At 43.8% G+C, this 21335-nt stretch overlaps 1 protein-coding gene across 1 annotated transcript in view; it reads right to left on the bottom strand.

Moving 5' to 3' along the window:
* Positions 1-21335, bottom strand: part of CRYBG1 (crystallin beta-gamma domain containing 1) — a 200362-nt gene that overhangs the window by 48651 nt on the left and 130376 nt on the right. The gene's annotated exons all lie outside the window — the stretch shown is intronic.

Genomic DNA, 21335 nt, shown 5'->3' with positions numbered 1-21335 from the left:
CCACCTGCAAAAGTAGAGACCTGTGGTTTTTGCATGTGCGACATGCACTCCAACAAAATAAACTCGGATTGTCACATTTTTTCTTAAGCCCCGTCTATGCTTGGCGCTACTTGGGATAACATTTCCTGCAACTAGAATCCTTGTGTTTTATTATTTTAAAGATTTTTATTTATTTATTCATGAGAGACACACACACACACAGAGAGAGAGAGAGAGAGAGAGAGAGGCAGAGACACAGGCAGAGAGAGAAGCAGGCTCCATGCAGGGAGCCCGATGTGGGACTCGATCCTGGGTCCCCAGGATCAGGCCTTGGGCTGAAGGTGATGCTAAACTGCTGAGCCACCCGGGCTGCCCGAATCCTTGTGTTTTAAAGGGAAAATCAGAAGGTCCAAATACTCAGGCCTACAAACTCAACAGTTCCCAGGTCGCTCCAGCTTTTGCTTTTTGCCTCTCAATAAAGATGCAATTTCAAAACAGCCACGCGTGACTACACGGCAGCAGTAAATACACGAGAGTATCTTAAAGATTTTATTTTAGAGACAGAGAGAGAGAGAAGGCATGGGGGTGAGGGGGGCGGTGGGGGCGGCAGAGACAGAGAGGGGCAAGCGGGCTCCCCGCTGAGCACGGAGCCCCCACACTGGGCCCATCTCCGGCCCCCAGATCCTGAGCCCAAGTCAGCCGCTCAGCCCGACTGAGCCACCCAGGTGCCCCCAAAGTATCTGAAAGGGGAGTTTAAAAAAAAAGAAAAAGAAAGGGGAGTTTTGCTTTGTTTTGAAAAAACCGCCCTTTCTTTTTGTAGGAAGAAAGGAAAACGAGTAAAAAGCTCCGGTGGTCTTTTCTAGAACAAAAAGAAGCCACCTGGGTCCAACAGAACTGCAAATGAAAACTCTTAAGAAACCCAGGGCTCCAGCACCTGGGCGGGCCTGCGCTCCCCCAATGGGAGAAGCTCCGGGGACGCCCGATGCCCTCCCCCGGCCCCCCGCGATCCGGCTGCTGCGAGGGGGGGGGGGGCTCACCCGAGAGGCCTCGACCCCGTGCGGAGGTCCTAGGAGCGCACACCCGGGAGTACCTGGGGGCAGGGGGGCATCCTCCCCTCCGGTCCGGGGGGCGCCCAGCGCCCCGGAGCGACCTCGGCGGGGGCGGAGGGGGCCTCACAGTCCCGCAGGCCTTCAGGGGGGAGCCCCGGCAGCATCCCCCCCACCCCGTGGGAAGGGTCCGGGAAGGGGGAAAACGTGCACCTGTTCCGTAGCCTGGAGCCCAACGGCCCGCACCTGGCGCGCCCGAAGCGCGGGGCGCTCGAACGTCCCCACGGAAGCAGACCTGCCAGTGGGCGCCTTTCCTAAAGGAGGGCGAGCCTTCAGGGCAGTTTTTTGGTTTTTTTTTTTTTTTTTTTTTTTTTTTTTTTAAACAATATTAGCTGTTTAGAGAGATTCCCGAGTCACACCTACGAGCAGCTGCGTTAGCTTTGCGGGGCATCCCGCCGCGGGCCTCGGGCAGGACGGGCCTGGAAGTGCACGGGCCACCAAGCCTTGGTTGAGGCAGCTCCAGCAGGGTAACTCCGCGACAGCCTAGCCAGGTGGGGTCACCCCGGGCAGGAAGGAGGGGAGGGAGCCAGGGCAGCGGAGGGACCAAGGGGTGAGGTGGGGGGCGGGCAACAGCCACAAGATCACACCCAAGTCCTTAGCCTCCACCCGGAGCTCCTTCAGCTCCACCGCGGGGACCCTTTGAGGACGTGGGGTGGGGGGCACCCCTGAGATAGAGTCAGCCCAGAGGAAGAGACTGTAGCAGGCCCTACACCCCCGGAATCGGCTCCTGAGAAGTGCTCATGAATCACATTTACTGACCAGCCCTGAGTGACCCTTTGGGTTTGAGGAGCACCTGGAGGGAGCTTGGGAACTAGCTAGGTGTTGCAGCCACTGGGAGCTTTTGTGACTGAACTGGAACGCTTCTAAAGTCTAACAGATTTTGATTAATAATTCAATCCTACAACAGTTATATAAAGAATATAAGAAGAATTCCTTGTGCAACTTAGGAAGAAAAATAAACATTCCAACTGCCCAAGGAATATACTTGGATTCTTAACTCTAAGTCAAAGGTATTACATGATTTTTAAACATAATTCATGCTTACTCAGCCCTTAAGGTGCTAGACCCTTGCAAAGAGATTTACATAGAATCCCATCTAAGCTTCCCAACAGCCCCTGAGGGAAGGTGCTCTTTTAACTGCCCATTTGCCAAGGTTTCTTAGCTCTGGCCAAGGTTGCACAGCCAGTAGTTTTTCTAACTCCGGAGACAAACTCAGCACTGTGTCTCCACTGCCTGGACAGGCTTTCACACATACTCTAAAGAAGTGCCCGGAAAAAAAGGTTTGAGTCTGTTGGCTCAGTTTTAGCCCATGTCAAAGGAAAACCGCTAAGTGTATCGCTCTGTCCTGCCCCTCATGGTGCAGCCCATTGTTCCCATGGGGTTGAAGGGTGCCTGGTCAGCGCTCCTCTCTGCTCAGTGCTGGCATTTTTTTCATTTTTGGCTGTAGCTGCTTTTCACAAAACCGATTGCTCTTGGTAGCTGGGCCTCATCAACCACTTGACTCCTCCTCCCCTGAGAAGGGCAGCAGCTTATCACCTGTCAGGCTACTGTTCTGTGTACTCAGCTTCCTAGACTTGCAGGGTTTTGCTTGTTTACACATGAATGTTCACAGCAGTTTCATTCACAACTGTCAAAAACTGCAAACAACTCAGATGTCCATCAAGGGTGAATGGTGAAACACACCGTGGTACATCCATACAACAGAGTACTACTCCACGATAAAAAGGACTGAACTTCTGATGCGTGTAATGACACAGAGAAATCTTTAAAAATGTTGTGCTAAGTGAAAGAAGCCAGACTCAAAAGGTTCCAGGACTGTATGGTTCTATTTATATGTTATTCTAGACAATACCAATCTAATATATAATCACAGAAAGTAGGTCAGTGGTTGCCTGAGGGTAGGGAGGGGGTGGGGAGGAGTGCAGTGTGACCGGAAAGAGGCGCCAAGGTACTTGGGGGGTAATGGCCACGTTCTATATCTTAATTGTGGTGATAGTCACACACATGTACCTATCTTTCAAAAATCATCAAACTGTATACTTGAAATAGGTCCAATTTGTTACATATAAATTATATCTTAATCAAGTTGGTTTAAAAAGAAAACAACCGGGATCCCTGGGTGGCGCAGTGGTTTGGCGCCTGCCTTTGGCCCAGGGCGCGATCCTGGAGACCCGGGATCAAATCCCACGTCGGGCTCCCGGTGCATGGAGCCTGCTTCTCCCTCTGCCTGTGTCTCTGCCTCTCTCTCTCTCTGTGTGACTATCATAAATAAATAAAAAAATTAAAAAAAAAAAAGAAAACAACCCCTGAGAAACAATCCATCTGGCTCAGATGCACATTTCATAGTTCTTAGACAATGGGAGCCCCGAGTACATTTTAAGAGCTAGGTCCTCATTTACAAAAAATGCAGCCTCCCCCAGGAGCCAGGTCCCTAGCATCGCCAGCATCGCCAGCGTATCTCTAGGCAAGGCGCTCCGTTCATCTGAACTACAGTTCCCAGTCCTATCTTTGAGAAACACTCCTTCTTAAAATAGGACGCGCATTTCTTCTCAGCCAGGGATTTTTCTTTCCAGTGTTTAGGGAGGAAGAATGAGCGTGGCAGGTGGAAAATGAAAAACTAGATGGCCAGTGAGTTGTCCACAGAGTAGGGACCTTCTTACTTAGGAGCCTTCGCACGGGGAGTGCTAATGGTAGGAGGGGACCCAGCACCTACCCACTGTCCATTGGGAAGGGGAGTGTTTTGCAAAGAGGCCAGAGGGCCAATCAGTCTTTTTCCTGCTCTCCCAGGCCCCTCCCCAGGCTCTCCCAGTCAGAAGGTGGGGAGTTCTTGGGCTGGGTGTTCACAGATCTCAGGGAGCACTGCAAGCCCAACGCCGCCTCCTTCCCACTTAGCCCTTTCCCACGTACTCTGTGCCCGCCTTATTTAAGGCAGCCTGCACACCTCACTGCGCAGAACCTGCACTCGAATCCTCCTGTCACCCCTGCCTGATTGGGAGGGGTGCAGTCCACAACAGGACTACCTCAGAGATGGTCCGTGGCTTGTGTGCTAGGGCTTGTTCTAGAGAGCTCTTGTGGGCTAATGTCAAATGGAGCTCGTGAGGGGCGTGTGCAGGCGTCGAGGACAAGCCCATCCAAGCTCCAGGGGCGAGTAGAGGCCCAGGCACAGTGGCTGCGGAGCCGTGTTGTGATTCCCAACCTCGGTGCAGCAACACCTGCTCTGAGCAGCTGCCACTTAGTACAAGTCGCCTTGTACTGTTGCACACAATTTCAGAGATCTCTGCGATCTTCTCAACTAGTGGGGGGTGAAAGGTCAGGAAATACAGGATAAATTGTTAATTTACAATTTACAAACTGTTAGCGTAGGAAAATGTCTGGACATCTCAGGCCCCAGACTTCCCCACCCCTCAAACTGCCTAATTGCCTACTGAAGTCATTGCTTTAAATTTAGAAGCACTTTACCCGAAGTCAGGTTTGGAGGTTGAAGAAAAATATGTTGAGCATATTACATGAAAATGTAATTAACATACTGTTTCAAAATAAGTCTTTCACGTGTTTCCCACCTTTTTGTTGCCCAGTGGAATATAAGTCCGTTAGGAGCAGGAAAACCGGCTTCTCTTGCTTTCCGAACACTTAGCACGGGGACTTACAAGGGGAGGTGGACAAGAAGCATTTGCTGCTACTAGAATTTGCAACATCCCTTCTCCCTTCCAACGCTCTTGGAGATAAGGAGAAACAGGATTAGGTCTAAACAAAACCAAAACAGACTAGAAATCTTTTTTTTTTTTTTTTTTTTTTTTTTGCACAGGACTTAGTGTGGCCAAGAACTTGCAGCTCTGTTCTGCCCAAGTGAGGACTCTGCAGGGCAATGTAGCTGCTGGTAGACAAACTTGCATTTCTTCAGGGTGACTGCTGGCTACCCGCCCAAATCTGACTCGAGAAAGCAGGTCAAGATCTTTTAACATGTACTCACCTGTGCCTCCTACTAAAGCATGGTCGTTGATGTACACAAGTGACTCTTTTTTGGAATACCTGTGATTCCCTAAGCACTCACTTTGATTTCTGGGGGAAAAAAAATGCCTTAAAGTAGCTCCTTCAGTTTAGCCATGATGAGGAAGGAGTCTCATGGACATTATTGTAAATGATAGGATGGCAGGTTACTTTGATAATACCTCCGGCTCTCAACACAGGTGCATATGTGTTTGCATTGGGGGGAACTTTGTTTTCTGCATAGGTTTTTAAAAAAATCATTTTAGTTGTGTGGCTTAAAAAATATAGAGATTTAAGCTACTTCAACTTTCAAAAACCCTTCAACTTTTTTTTTTTTTTTTTTTTTAAGGAGGTTCCACACCCAACCTGAGGCTTGAACTCATGACCCAGAGATCAGGAGTCCCACACTCCACCCATGGAGCCAGCCAGGTGCCCCACCCATCAGTTTTAAAAAGTAAGGGCAAGGGCTAGAAAATTCTGTTCGATAAGAGAGAAATGCTTTTGAAACACATGACAGCTAAAGAATAAAGATGGAGAATGGGGACGGGGAGTGGGGAGAAAAAAGAGAGAAACAGTCAGGGACAGTCTGATGTAGCGTCAGGATGCAAGAGAGAGAAACACACAAAAAGCAAGAACGACTTTCATGAGGAGATATTACTCTTTTCTTACAACTTCCAGGAGGTTTATGCTAAAGACTTTTTTTTTAGATTTTATTTATTTATTATTATTATTTTTTAAAGATTTTATTTATTCATGAGAGACACAGAGAGAGAGAGAGGCAGAGACACAGGCAGAAGGAGAAGCAGGCTCCATGCAGGGAGCCCGATGCGGGACTCGATCCCGGGTCTCCAGGATCCCACCCTGGGTTGAAGGCGGTGCTAAACCGCTGAGCCACTGGGGCTGCACAATGCTAAAGACTTTTAGAGTGAAAAGTAAAATCGCATTTTGCCACTGTATGTGTATGCAGCAAATTATCATCCCAGCCCCAGGACCCCAGAAGGTACATCTAAGGGAGGATCCAGGGATCCCTGGGTGGCGCAGCGGTTTAGCGCCTGCCTTTGGCCCAGGGCGCGATCCTGGAGACCCGGGATCGAATCCCACGTCGGGCTCCCGGTGCATGGAGCCTGCTTCTCCCTCTGCCTGTGTCTCTGCCCCTCTCTCTCTCTCTCTCTCTCTCTCTCTCTGTGACTATCATAAATAAATAAAAAAAAAATTAAAAAAATAAAAAATAAAAAAATAAGGGAGGATCCAGAGATGGATCCCGATACTACAGACCGAGGTTGGAAGAGGCATTTCAAATTACCTACTCTCCTCTCTATCCCTCATTTTGTGTTCTTCTTTCCCGTATTGCTTGTGCTAATAAATATGGCCCACCCCAAACACACACACACACACACACACACACACACACACAAATACATAAAATGGGGCAGCCCGGGTGGCTCAGCAGTTTGGCGCCGCCTTCAGCCCAGGGTGTGATCCTGGAGACCCGGGATCGAGTCCCACGTCAGGCTCCCTGCATGAAGCCTGCTTCTCCCTCTGCCTGTGTCTCTGCTTCTCTCTCTCTCCCTGTGTCTCTCATGAATAAATAAATAAAATCTTAAAAAAAAAAAAAAGAAATACACAAAATGTAAAAGAAGAAATGTTCACATAAATACACTTTGACCTATTGAGCACTCAAGCTTTTCATTTTAACCTTTTAAATAAATTTTTCTTTTTTTTTTTTAAATTTATTTATTTATGATAGTCAGAGAGAGAGAGAGAGGCAGAGACACAGGCAGAGGGAGAAGCAGGCTCCATGCACCGGGAGCCCGACGTGGGATTCGATCCCGGATCTCCAGGATCGCGCCCTGGGCCAAAGGCAGGCGCCAAACTGCTGTGCCACCCAGGGATCCCATAAATTTTTCTTTAAATGTTATACAGTTCCCTCTCGCAGAGCATGCTAAATATAAAGTACTACCTCTTAATGATTCTGGAGACAGAACTATGGGCCTCGGTTATTCCATTTGTGCTGTGATAATGCTTTCTTCCTGGGCTGTTACAATGAGTGAAGACCACGGCTTCGCACTAAACAACCCACAGACTATAATATGGTTAGTAACAAGCAGGCCTTTGGCCAAAAGACATGTAAAATCAACCATTTTTGATCTACAGTATGACTTCATACGGTGCAGTGAATAATACTTTACATTAGTGGGGGCACCAGGTGGCCCAGTGGTTGAGCATCTGCCTTGGGCTCAGGTCGAGATCGAGTCCCTCCTCAGGGTCCCTGCATGGAGCCTGCTTCTCCCTCTGCCTGTGTCTCTGCCTCTCTCATGAATAAATAAATAAAATATTTTAAAAATATATTTTACATTAGGCTTTCAGAGCCTCTCTTGGCCGTCAGGCTCCCCTGTCTCTCGGGAGGGACACTTACTTGCCCTGCACTGTTTCCAGGATGTCAGCACTCCCAGTGCCCACCCCACCCTGTCTCTGTGGCTCATTCTTGTTCTCCATGTTGTTCTTGATCTCTTCTCCTTCCATTCAACTTCAGGTGATATGTACTTCTCTACTTTCCACCACAATATGTTTGGTTTCTCTCTTTTTTTTAAAGATCAATTTGTTTATTTATTTTAAAGAGAGAGAGAGAGAGAGAATACCCACACAAGTGGTGGGGGGTGAGGGTAGGAGGGAGAAGGAGAGAAAGAGTCTCAAGCAGAATCCCTGCTGAGCACAGAGCCCAAATTAGGGCTTGATCTCGGAGACCCTGAGATCATGACCTGAGCCAAAGTCATGAGTTGAATACTCAACCCACTGAGCCACCCAGGTGTCTCTGTTTGTTTTCCTTTCTAGCTTCAAGCTACACAATGATCACATCCCATTGTATAAAATCATAGGTATACTACTGGGTCAAGGAAGTGACAGCTTGTTTTTTTTTTTATTTTCAACAGTGTCCTGAAATAGAGGCATTATTGAATATGAAAACCATCATTAATAAAATAATTAAATGCTTATTATTCCAAAAGTATGTTTTGCTCTTCCAGAGGGTTTGATGAAGAAGCAAAGAGTTTCTTTTGAAAAGTAGACTCCTGGTTCCAGGTAAAAATTGACCTCAGCGGGCGCCTGGGTGGCTCAGCTGGTTAAGCATCTGCCTTCAGCTCAGGTCATGATTCCAGGGTCCTGGGATTGAGCCCCATTGTCAGGCTCTCTGCTCAGCAGGGGAGTCTACTCCTCCCTCTCCTTCTGCCCCTCCCCACTGCTCATTTTCTTTCTCTCTAATAAATAAAATATTTAAAAACAAAGAAACAAAAAATAAGTGATCTTAGGATATTCAGTGTTTGACAGAAGCAGAGTGAAACCTAATTGTTTAAAGCCACAGACACTTGATCAACCAGAAAGGAAGATAAAATCATAGAATGTTTAAATTGCAGGATTGTTTAATTCATTCGTTCCACTAATCATTCTTGAGAGTCTGCTTTGTATTAGAATTTTCTCCTTTCCTTAAAGAGGCAAATCATAACCCCAAGAATCTAAGTAATTTTCCTAAGACACAAGTCAGGCTTTCTAAAAGTTTAGGGGCACCTGAGGGGCTCAGTCGGTTGAGCATCTGCCTCTGGCCTAGGTCATGATCTCAGGGTCCCCACATGGAGCTCCCTGCCCAGCCTGCTTCTCCTGCTCTCTCTGCTGCTCCCCCTGCTTGTGCTCTCTCTCTCTCTCTTTCTGTGTCAAATAAATAAATAAAATCTTTTAAAAATAAAATAAAAAAATTAGTTTAGTAATTTTTCCCATTTGAGGTTATATCATAGAAAAATAAGATTTTATTTACTAGAATATGATTTGTACACCACTTGAGGAATGTCTGACTGCATGTGGTACGTTAAACCTGTACTGCTTTGCAATACAAAAATGGACATGATCGAGTCAGCAGCAGATAAGCTCTCACTTATCACGGAGTGCTGCTGTCTTTAGAATCAGACAACTCTGTAAACAGTGGATATTTCTGTTTGTCCACCCTTCCTCACCCTTGTCTGTGCCCCAAGCCCTTGACTATGCTGGAATATGGAAACTGACCCCCTTACCCTTTGGCTTTGGTTTGGTTCAGCCAGTGTAAGACACTGATGGGACATAAAACAGAGGGACTGGGGTGCGCTCAGGTGTTTTTACCCCCCACCCCCCTCGTTGTGCTCTGGGTTGGGTGTGGCCAGGTGTGACCGAGTGTGACCCTGTGGACTCTGTCAGGGAGCCTTCCCTGCAGCCATACTTCTCTGCAGTTCCCAATGACTGAACTGCTTCCTCCTCTTGCGCAGTCAGGCCTAGGGTGGGAAGGCTCTCAACTGGTGCCTGCAGGGGAGTGCTTGACTCTCCTCTGCTTGGGGTAGAATCAGGTTCTGTGGGGCAGGACAAATTTTGAGAGGTTTCTTTAAGACAAAGAACCCCAAATTCTGGATTACAGATTAAGGGACAGGATTTTGGAAAAGGCCACGTGAGCAAAGGGCTGGGAAGCTTAAGCTTCTTTCACTTCTCTAGGTTTCCTTAACACCTTTCCCACAGTTTGTAAATAGTCCCTCAGTATTTTCCTCAATTCTCCCGGTGCTCTGATCTCTGGGCCGGGATCCTCACTGACACTGTGTGCCCGATTACAGGACACAAATAACTCACGATGTTTCTCTGTGTGTAAATTGATCAGAGTTTGACCAACTTTTTCTTTTTCTCCCGAAGGTGAAGAGAACTATCACACTGAATTGATTTGCTTTATAGTAGAGATAGTTAATCCTAATTTGGTTAATCCTAATTTTTTCCCCCTATGCACAACGTGTAACTAGGAGGAGACTACGGAATTTGAAATTTATAGCACAGTATTTCTTACCACCTCCTGGACTCTATGTGTATCTCAATTAGCATAATCAAAACACCAACTAGTTAGTTCCTAATTGGAGTGAAGAAGCTTAGCCAGATGGAAAATGGAAATATGTCCTTGTGAAGTAGTCAAATTAGTTCCTTTTTTATTGACCCAGAACTAAAAAAAACATGTTCTTTATGCACTTGAAAAAGAAGGACTTGCACAATAGCTCGTGTTAAAGGTCAAGAATAAGGACTTCTATACAGGGACTAGGTTGGTGGTTACCAGAGGGGAAGGGGGGGGTGGGGGTGAGCTAACTGGGTGAAAGGTCACAACTGTAAGGTGCCCTGCAGTAACTAGAGTTACGGTGGCAGTCACTTTGCAGCATATGTACATAGGAAATTGTAATGCATACCTGAAACTTATACCATAGGTACTAATTTTACCTCAATTAAAAAAAAAAAAAAACATCTGGGGTCCATGGGTGGCTCAGTCAGTTAAACGTCTGACTTTGGATCAGGTCATGATGTCAGGGTCCTGGGATCGAGCCCCACATTGGGCTCCCTGCTCAACGGAGAGCCTGCTTCTCCCTCTCCCTCTATCCCCACCCCCCGCCCTGCTCTTTCTCTCTCCAATAAATAAAATCTTAAAAAAAAAAAGTCCTTTAAACACTAGAAAACTCTTATTGAGTCTCAGAATCCAAGTACTCAAATCCCAAGGAATAACCTCCAGTTAGGTCACCCATATATAAATGATGTGATGAAGAAGATAGGGAATGAATTAGGAAGAAGAGTGGGAAGCAGCCCCGGAGAGGCCTGTGGCAGCATGCCTGGCTCCCCCCACCAGGCACAGCTAGTGGTCAAGTCCACTGGAAGGTGAGGGAGGAGGAAGAGAGAAGGAACTTGGAGCTGGCAGTTCCATCAAGAACAAAGCCTCTCCAACACAGCCCTATGCACCTACGCTGTCTCTGAGACTTCTAGTGACCTTGAGGCTTAAGGTTAGTTTAACCACCTTGAAAAGTATGGCGGAAAATAATGGAGGTATTTCTAGAAAATGGTACAATGTTTATCTTTCAATTCATGTACATATATCCCCCCCCCAAATTTCTCAGTTTTTCCATAATTTCTAGGGAGAATTACTGACTTGCTGGCAATATGCTCCAAATTAAGAAGCACAGTGCATGCTTTCATGAAAAGAACTCAGGAATATTACCATATAGGGATCAAATCATTCACCCTCTCAAAAAAGTCCTCATCTGTCATACAGGATTATTGAGAAATCCACATGAAATGATACACACGAACATGCTTTGAAAAGCCCAAAGTGACCGAAGACAGTGGTGGCCGGCATAATGGATAGTCTGATGTTTCATGGCCCAAGTTGAAATTGTAGAAACTGAGTAAATAATAAGATTACTTTATGACTCTCAGTTGGTGAGGTGGAGATGAGAACAGCCGTATCAACTGTAATTTCTAAACGCGTTAGCGTGTCTGCAGAACTTGGAGTATCGTTCGTTGCTTCTGAGTGCTCGCCTTCAATGTGTCATGAGCAGAATAAAGCGAACAAACAGATGTCTACCCCTTTCTCTTTAGAGCTTTTTTCCTCCAGGTCATAATGTATAGAAGATATGCCACTAGGTAGAGAGGACACCATTGGGTCATGCAATGTAAAATAGAACCTCACTTTCTTTTTTTTTTTTAATATTTTTTTAATATTTTTTTATTTTATTTATTTATTCATAGAGTCAGAGAGAGAGAGAGGCAGAGACACAGGCAGAGGGAGAAGCAGGCATCATACAGAGAGCCCGATGTGGGACTCGATCCAGGGTCTCCAGGATCACGCCCTGGGCTGCAGGCGGCGCTAAACCGCTGCGCCACCGGGGCTGCCCCCAGAACCTCACTTTCTATAACCTTATCCTCCTTTCTTTTTCTTCATGGCACTTATCATTACTTGAACTGTGCTTCATATTGATTTGTTATTTTATTTTATTTATTTATTTGAGAGAGAGACAGAAAGAGCACAAGTGGGAGGAAGGGCAGAGGCAGAGGGAGAGGCAGGGTCCCCGCTGGAGCCCTACATGGGGCACGATCCCGGGACCCCAGGATCATGACCAGAGCCAAAAGCAAACATTTAATCGACTGAGCCACCCAGGCACCTCTGTTTCATATTATTTGTATGCTTTATTATCAGTCTTTCTTTATGGAACTTAAGTTGTATGAGCACAATAATGTAGCTTTGCTCACCACTGTGTCCCTAACCCTTTCTCAATGCATGGTACCAGTAGGCACTCAAATATTTGTCAAGTGAAGACATCAACCATATTTTCGAGAGATCCCTTACTCACCCACCCATCAACAACTGAGAGCCAGACAACAGTGCATCTTGGGATGCTAAGCCGTTTGGGGGCAATGACTTGTTTCTGAAGCCCTCAGTGAACCACCCTCAAACAACAGCAAAGGCCTGTGCCTAGCCTCAGCCCCGTTCTCAAATGATTCCTCCCCAAATGCAGTTTCTGAAATGCTCATCCTCTGGACTTTTGGAGGATCAACTGAAATGTTTGTAAAACATCTAGCACCGTCTCTGGAGAAGAGATGGATGGAAAAGGAAACCTTAAAAAATAAAAAAAAGAAAAAAAAGAAATACATATTCATATTTGAAAGTCAGGATATACAACCAAGTGCAATGAAGAAAATATAAAGGAGCCGTAATTTTTTCATCCCAGGATATCACTATTATTGTTTTTTTTCTTCCTGGCTTTTTTTCCAGGGCATTATACAATATCATTTGATATTAGCTTTTTGACATATTGTTCTTCACTGAATTCATGTTAATAAATATACTTCTAAAATAAATTTTTAATGGCTACATTGAATCCCATCATGTTAATGTACTACAATCCCCACAGTTGTTCATTTAGTGTTATTTTCAAAGCACTACAGTCTGCAGAAAGCATATCTTGCCACATATTCTTTATTATTTCTGTAGGATATATTCCTAATTAGAAATCAAGGGAATGAAAAAGAAAAACCACAATGAGTTATCCTTACACACCATTCAGATTGGAAAATAATGATAGAGAATGATCATTTCCAAATATAAGAGAGGTTGTGGAGCAATAAGAACTCTTATATACTGGTGAGTGGAATGTAAATCGGTGTTACTGGGGCAGCCCGGGTGGCTCAGCGGTTTAGTGCTACCTTCAGTCCAGGGCCTGATCCTGGAGACCTGGGATCGAGTCCCACATGGGGCTCCCTGATGGAGCCTGCTTCTCCCTCTGCCTGTGTCTCTGCCCCTCTCTCCCTCTCTCTGTGTCTCTCATGACTAAATAAATAAAATCTTAAAAAATTGGTGTTACTGCTTTGGAAAACACTGTGACATTATCTGATAGATTTGAAGATAGGTCTGCCCTGTGAACAAGCAATTCCTCTTCAGTACACTCCCTAGAGCAGCAGTTCTCAGAATTTTGACTTCAGAACCTCTTGACACTCCAAAATTTAAGGACCCCAAGAGCCTTTGTTTATATAAATATATAGGTTATCTCTAGCAACACTTATCAGGTCAGAAATTAAAGCTGAGTAATAAAGTCCAACAACACTCAGGACATTTTCTATCAGCCAGCAGAACAAGACATCCCTGCACATCATGTTGCCTCTGGATCTCCACCGTACACTCATGAGAGCAAGAGACTGAAAGGCAGACAATGTCTCAGCTTTGTTATGAAAATAGTTTTGACACTGTGGCCTCCCCCAGAAGATCTTGGGAACCTCCAAAGATCCCCAGACCTCACTTTGGGAACTACTGTTCTCCAGAAGTTCATGAACATTGTTCCAGAACAAGCATAAGAATGTTCGTAGCGGCATTGCTTGTAATAGCCCCCAATGAGAAACAGTCCCAGGCCTCATCAATGGTAAAATGAATAAGTTAATTGTGGTTCATTCATTATAATAGAATACAGCAATGTAAATGAGTGAACATAATTGCACACAACCAATGGATGAATTTTATAAATATAAGTTGATCACAAGAATCCAGACACAGATGAGAACACAGTACATAATTCCATTTATATGAAAGTCAAGAATGGGAAAACTGATTTGCATTGTCTTGGGATATATTCATAGGTGGTAAACCGCAGAAAAACCAGAGATGTGATGATTGTAACAGTTAAATGAGTGGTTACTGCTTATGGTAGAGATTCTATATTTAGAATTTGGCTATTTTGGGACACCTGGGTGGCTCAGAGGTTGAGCGTCTGCCTTTGGCTCAGGTTGTGATCCCAGGGTCCCAGGATTGAGTCCCACATTGGGCTCCCTGCATAGAGCATGCTTCTCTCTCTGCCTGTGTCTCTGCCTCTCTCTCTCTCTCTCTGTGTGTCTCATGAATAAATAAATAAAATCTTATAAATAAATAAAATAAAATTTTGATATTTTATTCATCATGCATTTTTTTGTATTAACTTATTTTTCAAAACATTATAATAAAATATTGCATTAAAATATTACTTGTTGGGCAGCCCCGGTGGCGCAGCGGTTTAGCCCCGCCTGCAGCCCAGGGTATGATCCTGGAGACCCCGGATCGAGTCCCATGTCAGGCTCTCTGCATGGAGCCTGCTTCTCCCTCTGCCTGTGTTTCTGCCTCTCTCTCTCTCTGCATCTCTATGAATAAATAAATTTTAAAAATAAAAAATAAAACAAAAATAAAATATTACTTGTTGAGGGTTATTTTTAAAGATTTATTTTTATTTGAGAGAGAGAAAGAGAGAGCAGGGGGGTGGGCAGAGGGAGAGGGAGAGAGAATCTTAAGCAGATTCCACACTGAGCACAGAGCCCGATGAAGGGCTCGATCCCATGGTCCTAGGATCACGACCTGAGCTAAAACCAAGAGTTGGACAGTTAACTGACTGCACCATCCAGGCGCCCCTTGACTGTTGAGTTTCTCTGGCACCCCTTAAACTTTGCTCCTGAGGCAAGCGCCTGTCTCCCCTCACCCTAGTACTGGGCCTGGCAGTGAGGGAGGGGAGGGAGGTATGACCAGAGAGGCCCACAGGAGACCTAAGACAGGGCAACAATGTGCTACTTCCTCACCTGTGCTTAGTTTTACAGGCGCTTGTTTTATAATTATTCATTATACCCTACATTTATATTTTGTACATTTTCTGCTGTGCGCTGTATTTTACAATCGCTAGGTAAACATGCATTTCTTTGGTTTCTAATGGCACCGAACATATTTTATAACTTATGCTTTGTGACTTATTTCAGCTAACATTACTTAAGAACCTACCATGTGCCAGGTACCTGATAACAGTCTGGTGAGGTGCTAATTGTCATCTCACTGGGGTGTGGAAAGTGATTTGTTCAAGGTCACCTGTAGCTTGTGGGACCAGAAGATGCCTAACAATGCTTTTTCTCTCCTTCCATTTCCTACTCTGTTCCTTTTGGCTGCATTTGACTCTCTCTTGGGCCTGCAGCTCTCTCTCTCTCTCTCTCTCTCTCTCTCTCTCTCACACACACACACACACACACACACACATACACACACACCCTAAAACAAAATCTGGGATAAACTAGGAAGGTCACTTAGAGAAAGAGCTGAGAAGCAAAGTGTGCTGCTAAGGAAGGTGAGGAGGAGGAGCAAGTGGAGGACTGGCAGTGGGTAGTGAAGACCCAGGAGTCCGGGCTGGATGGGGCTGACTGGAGCAGCCCCAGGGGAGCCCAGAAAACAGCATCAGAATTACCAAATTGGGGAGGAGTTCGTACTTGAACTCGACAGGGCCTATAAAATGATGAGTTTTCATTCAGTGTTTGCTATCTTTTTCCACTTTGGATATTTTTCTATTCCCAGAAAGACCCCTCTGATTTCTGCTCCCACGGAACTTGCTCTTATTCCTCACTCCCTCCATAGACTTGGTCTCCTTCAGGGATTGGGACCGTGTGCACGCTGGCGATGGGAAGTCCATGAGAAAGGGGCTGCTCCGTCAGTTTGAAAAGTAAAGCATTTCATCACCTCTCACCACTCTGTTCCTGGCAGGCAGCGTGAGCCCTGGATGCCTTCTCTCTGCCTCGGCTTGCACGTTTGGATTGCGTTTTGCAAGCACTACGCCTGTACAGGCTTGAGAAGGACAAGTCTGTGCACCTAGGTTGAGCACTGCCCTAATCCTGATTATGCCTGGAGACACAGGCAGCAGGTTCCTGCCCATTTCAACATTTGAATTAAAATGAAAATGTGGTCTTACTAGCCAGGACACCAGTAGTATCTGCAGTGTCTCCCGTGGACCTTTATCTCGTATCAGAGAAACCTAAGGGAGAAACCTTCAGGACCATCAGCCTGGCCAATACACTTCCTCTCCCAGCTCTCCCCCACCCCACCCCAACGCTCACTCACCAAGGTATGTAGGCTATGCTTAAATTCATCTGCTGAGTACATTTTTTAGATATTTACAATTATCTTCATAAGGTGGTTGACCAAAATATCAGAAATTCCACTTACTCAACTTAAAATGCTTCCGGAAGGTTCCTAGTCATATTGGTGTTTAGCCAAGAGGTTTCTTTTTCTTTCTTTTTTTTTTTTTAATCTGATAAATCATTTTTGAAAGGCGTTTCTTATAAAACACAGGTACTTATTCTGTTAAGACTTCGAGAGGAAGATTAGGAGCTCGTATCTTAGGGTAAGGACATTTGCAGTGTACTTATTCAGCATGTGTCTAGCTTATGAAAAGATGGGGCACACGTGCAATGTTAACAAAGAAAACAGCGATAATGGCCAACACTTACTCGGGGCCTTATATTTATGCCTCCATGATCAAACTAGTGAAGCAAAGTCTAATAGACATTACATAAACTGCTTTTTCTTAAAAGTTTGCAAGATTGCTTTTTTTTCTCATAACTTATTTTAAGCCATAGGATTTCTCGAGTGATGGGGTTGGATGAAGCCAACTCTGTCCCATAAATTTCCGTGTCCTAATAAAATCTCATTTGGGGAAAGTATGTGCAACACATACTGTCCCCACACAGCTCGTTGTGGGGACAAGGCTGGTAAGAGCGGCAGCCGACACCCACTGGAGAACACATTTGAGAGGTAACCTACATTTTAAAAGACTGTAATAGAGTTTCTACCATCATCTGCCATGAAGAAAATGAAAAATCTGTCCTTACTCTCTGCCTAATGTTTCCCAACCAGTGTCTTCAGAGGGGCTGGACAGCAGTTCCCCTTTGAAATTTGGGAAAGGGGCGGAGCAGGGGAAAGAACCCATGAACAGAGTTAACAACAGCTCTATAAACTTGGCATTGTTAGAGCTGCTGATGGAACTAACTCAAATGTGTTTAACGAGAGTAGCTTGTCGATGATGACCTGCAACATTTTCAAGAGCCTAGGAAAAGGCAGACCCAGTAGATCCCATAAGAGGCATTTTCATTTCAACCTCAAGATACTCAGCCTCCCACTGGATCTCTTCTACTCACAATGGCTTACAGATTTTTGAGCCCAGAGAATTTGCCAGTTCCAGACAATAAACCCATTGTGAAGCTAATTGATGTCATTAATAATACTACTCCATAAAAAAATAATAATAATACTCTATAAATTAAAAACAAAGTCCTAGTCAATGAAGAGATAACAAAACTTGAGTTAGTTGCTTACCATGATGTTGCTCCTTATTTTTGCTTTCTATGGAAACGCCGGGCGGATATGGGAAGGGACATGTAGTTGTGCGGCGGGCATCACCAATGTCAATCTTCTTCCTTCCCACGCTAGCTTGGTCTCGTCCTCCTCCCAGCCTCCCCTGGCTCACCCTCACCAGCTCACCGTCGGGCACTGCCGCTCTCTGCCAGAGCCAGAGCTGAATGACAGATGCTGACTGTTTACGTGAAAAGCATATTTAATAAGGGTGTGTTTGATTCAAGAGTTGAAAGGGTTAAAGAGGTGCGCCCTTTTTTGGGTGTGACACTGAACCCAAACTGCTGAAAAGCCAACAGAAGAAGTCGTAGGTAGTTTGGGGAAAGTAGCCCTGCATGCGTTAAGTTATGTGGAAAACCTGGCTGCAGGAGATAGGAAGCCTGCGAGAGCAAGGATACCTTAGTTTTGGTTTTCTTTTTCTGGTGACCAAGGGCAATTTTCTCTAACGTTGGGTTTTTGTTATGTCTTACATTGATTCCAGCTCTTATTTATGTATGCTTTTGAAAAGAGATATGTTATTATTATTATTATTTTAAAAGATACAAATTATATCCCGTAAGCCACATACCATGTAGCATTACAAAAAAATGTAAGCATGCAACATGATAGAAAAGGCCAAAAAAAAAAAGGCCAAAATTACATCTATTTTATGAAAACACAAATAATGACACATACATTCATCAATGCAAATAATTCAATACCTATAAATTACCATAACATTTGCTCCAATAGTTTGCACGAATCTGATCAGAAGTTTTCAGTACTTGATAACAAATTCCATCCTTCCATGGAACAGTAGTCACACTACTATTAGACCTCCTAAGTCTTTATTATTAGGTGCTGTAAATCAGAAAAAGAAATGCTCTCCTATGTTTTTCATCATAACCATTAGTATTGGAAACATTTATTAAGTATCTACTGGCTTAGGTCAATAAGCAAGCATGTACTGATGATGGTATGTATGAGTGTGAGGTGCTATTTTTAATATATATATATTTTTTATTTTAGATTTTATTTTAAGTTATGGTTAAAAGCACACAACATAAAAATTACCATCTTAACCATTTTTAAGTGTACAGTTCAGTAGTGTTAAGTATATTCACCTTGTTGTACCACAGATTTCTAGAACTTTTTCATTTTGCAAAACTGAAACTCTATACCTGTTGAACAGCTCCCCAGTTCCTCTCCCCCTAGCCCCCAGAAACCAGTTTTTTCCTTTCTGTCTTTATAAGTTAGACTACTTTAGATACCTCATATAAGTGGAAACTTATAGTATTTGTCTTATCGGACTGGCTTATCTCACTTGGCTCAGAATGTCTTCAAGGTTTGTCCATGTTGTAACATATGACATGATTTCCTTCTTTTTAAAGTTGAATACTATTCCATTCTATGTATGTACCACAGTTTCTTTTCCATTCATCTATTAATGAATATGTGCATTCCTTCCACCTCGTGGCTATTGTGAATAAGGTTGCAATGAACTTGAAGACGAGTGTGCAAACCTCTCTTCAAGATCCTGCCTTCAATTCTTCTGGATCTATATATCCAGAACCAGGATTTTTGGATCATATCTTTAATTTAATGTATTTTTTTTAATTTAAAATTTTTAATTTTTTAAGGAACCTGCATTTTCCACAGCAGCTGCACCATTTTACATTCCCACCAACAGTGCACAAGTCCACATCTTCACTAACATTTGTTATTTTTTGGCTTTTTTGATAGTGGCCATCCCAACGTGGGAGACGTGGTATCTCTCTGTGGTTTGCATTTGCATTTCCCTAATGACAAGGGCTACTGAGCATCTTTTCATATGTTTGGCCATTTGTACCTCTTCTCTGGGGAAATGTCTACTCAAGTCCTTTGCCCATTTTTAAAATCAGGTGATTTTTTTTTTTTTTTTTTTTTTTTTGCTTTTGAGTAAGAGTACTACCCTTAAGAAAGGTTGTAAGAAGTAGATAGCTACACCTATTTTAAAAATATATTACAGGGGTGCCTGGGTGGCTCAGTTGGTTGGGTGTCTGTTTTCAGCTCAGGTCATGATCTTGGGGTCCTTGGAATTGAGTGCTGTTTTGGGCTCCCCACTCGCTCGATGGGAGTCGCTTCTCCCTCTCCCTCTTCCCATCCACCCCTTCCCCACTCTCTCTGTCTCCCAAATAAATGAATAAAATCTTTTTTAAAAATAAAAAATATATTACAAATTTCTCTAGGCTTGGCAAGAACAATCCACTTTCTCTTAGTCTAAACTCAGCTGTAATTTCCTGTATAATTTTCGATGTAAAAAAAGATAAATTTTGGGGATCCCTGGGTGGCAGCAGCAGTTTGGTGCGTGCCTTTGGCCCAGGGCGCGATCCTGGAGACCAGGGATCAAATCCCACGTTGGGCTCCCGGTGCATGGAGCCTGCTTCTCCCTCTGCCTGTGTCTTTGCCTCTTTCTCTCTCTCTCTCTCTGTGTGACTATCATAAATTAAAAAAAAAAAAAAAGATAAATTTTGAAAATATTGGAAGTTAAATTCTCCAAAGAATTAAAAAAAATGTTATCTAAAGTATCACTTAAAAATAAAGATGTTAAAAAAAAATAAAGATGTTTGGGGCATCTGGCTGGCATTTGATCTTGGGGTTGTAAGTTCGAGCCCCACATTGAATGTAGAGATTACTTAAAATAAATAAAGAAATTAAAACTTAAACATTAATTAATTAATTAAAACTTAAAAATATATATATATACACATATATATGTTTATTTATGAAAAGACTCAATGGTCATTTGGTAACCATAACTGTATTTAAATAATGTCACACTCATGGTTATGTGAAGACTCTTATAATTCACTTATTCATTCAACAAGCATTTATTGATTACCAGCTCTTTGTCAGTTTCTGTAGATTCAGGAATTAAAAGACATACTCTCTGCCATCAAGGAACTCACGGTTTGGGGAAAAGAGAAGGAGGGAGGACAGATGTGTGAAGACAGTGCAAGGCAATATTGTTTAGAAGTACATAAAGGATGCAGCGAGCATATGATGATAGCAACCATTATGAATGGTCCATGTAGAAAAAGTAGTGTTTTATTGAATAATACTTAAAAGTCATGTATCCCAGCCTTGGGCTTCTTTTTCTTTCTTCCTTTCTGTCTTTTTTTTTTTTTTTTTTTTAGGGAGAGATATGAATGGGGGGGGCAATAAAGGGGGAGGGAGAGAGATCATCTTAAGCAGGCTCCACGCTTGGTGTGGAGCCTGATGCATGGCTCCAACTCATGACCTTGAGATTGTGACCGGAGCTGAAATTAAGAGTCCAACACTTAACCAACTGAGCCACCCAGGTCACTGATCCTTTCTATCTTTCTAAAGAAGAATTATGGCTGGTAACAGATAAAAACCTTCTAATGTAATATTAGTCAACTCTGTAGCAATCATTTATATCAAAAACATTTATCTGGTCCCTGGCTATACATATACTTGACAACACAGTCTCAAAATAAGAGTTATTCTACTTGTATCGACCTGGATAGAGACACTATGAAACAATCTTTTCTTTATAGTACCTACCACATACTCAACTGTGTGAAGGATCGGGACTGTAAGTCTTATTTTGACTTCTAGAAGCTTATAGACTTGTCTATAAAACAACCACCAGTGTGAAGGCAGGCATATAATTAAATGCTATAATGCACAGAAGAGACATTTGTAATGCTTTAAGAGTTCAAAGAGGAAGAGATCAGTGAGGTGTACCAGAAAAGTGCAGGAAGGACCTAATTTAATGAGGCAAGGATCGA

Source organism: Canis lupus, chromosome 12 (genome assembly GCF_003254725.2).
Source record: "Canis lupus dingo isolate Sandy chromosome 12, ASM325472v2, whole genome shotgun sequence".
Classification (NCBI taxonomy): Eukaryota; Metazoa; Chordata; class Mammalia; order Carnivora; family Canidae; genus Canis; species Canis lupus.
The sequence above is the reverse complement of the archived record's forward strand: the minus strand, read 5'-3'. Positions and strand labels throughout refer to the sequence as shown.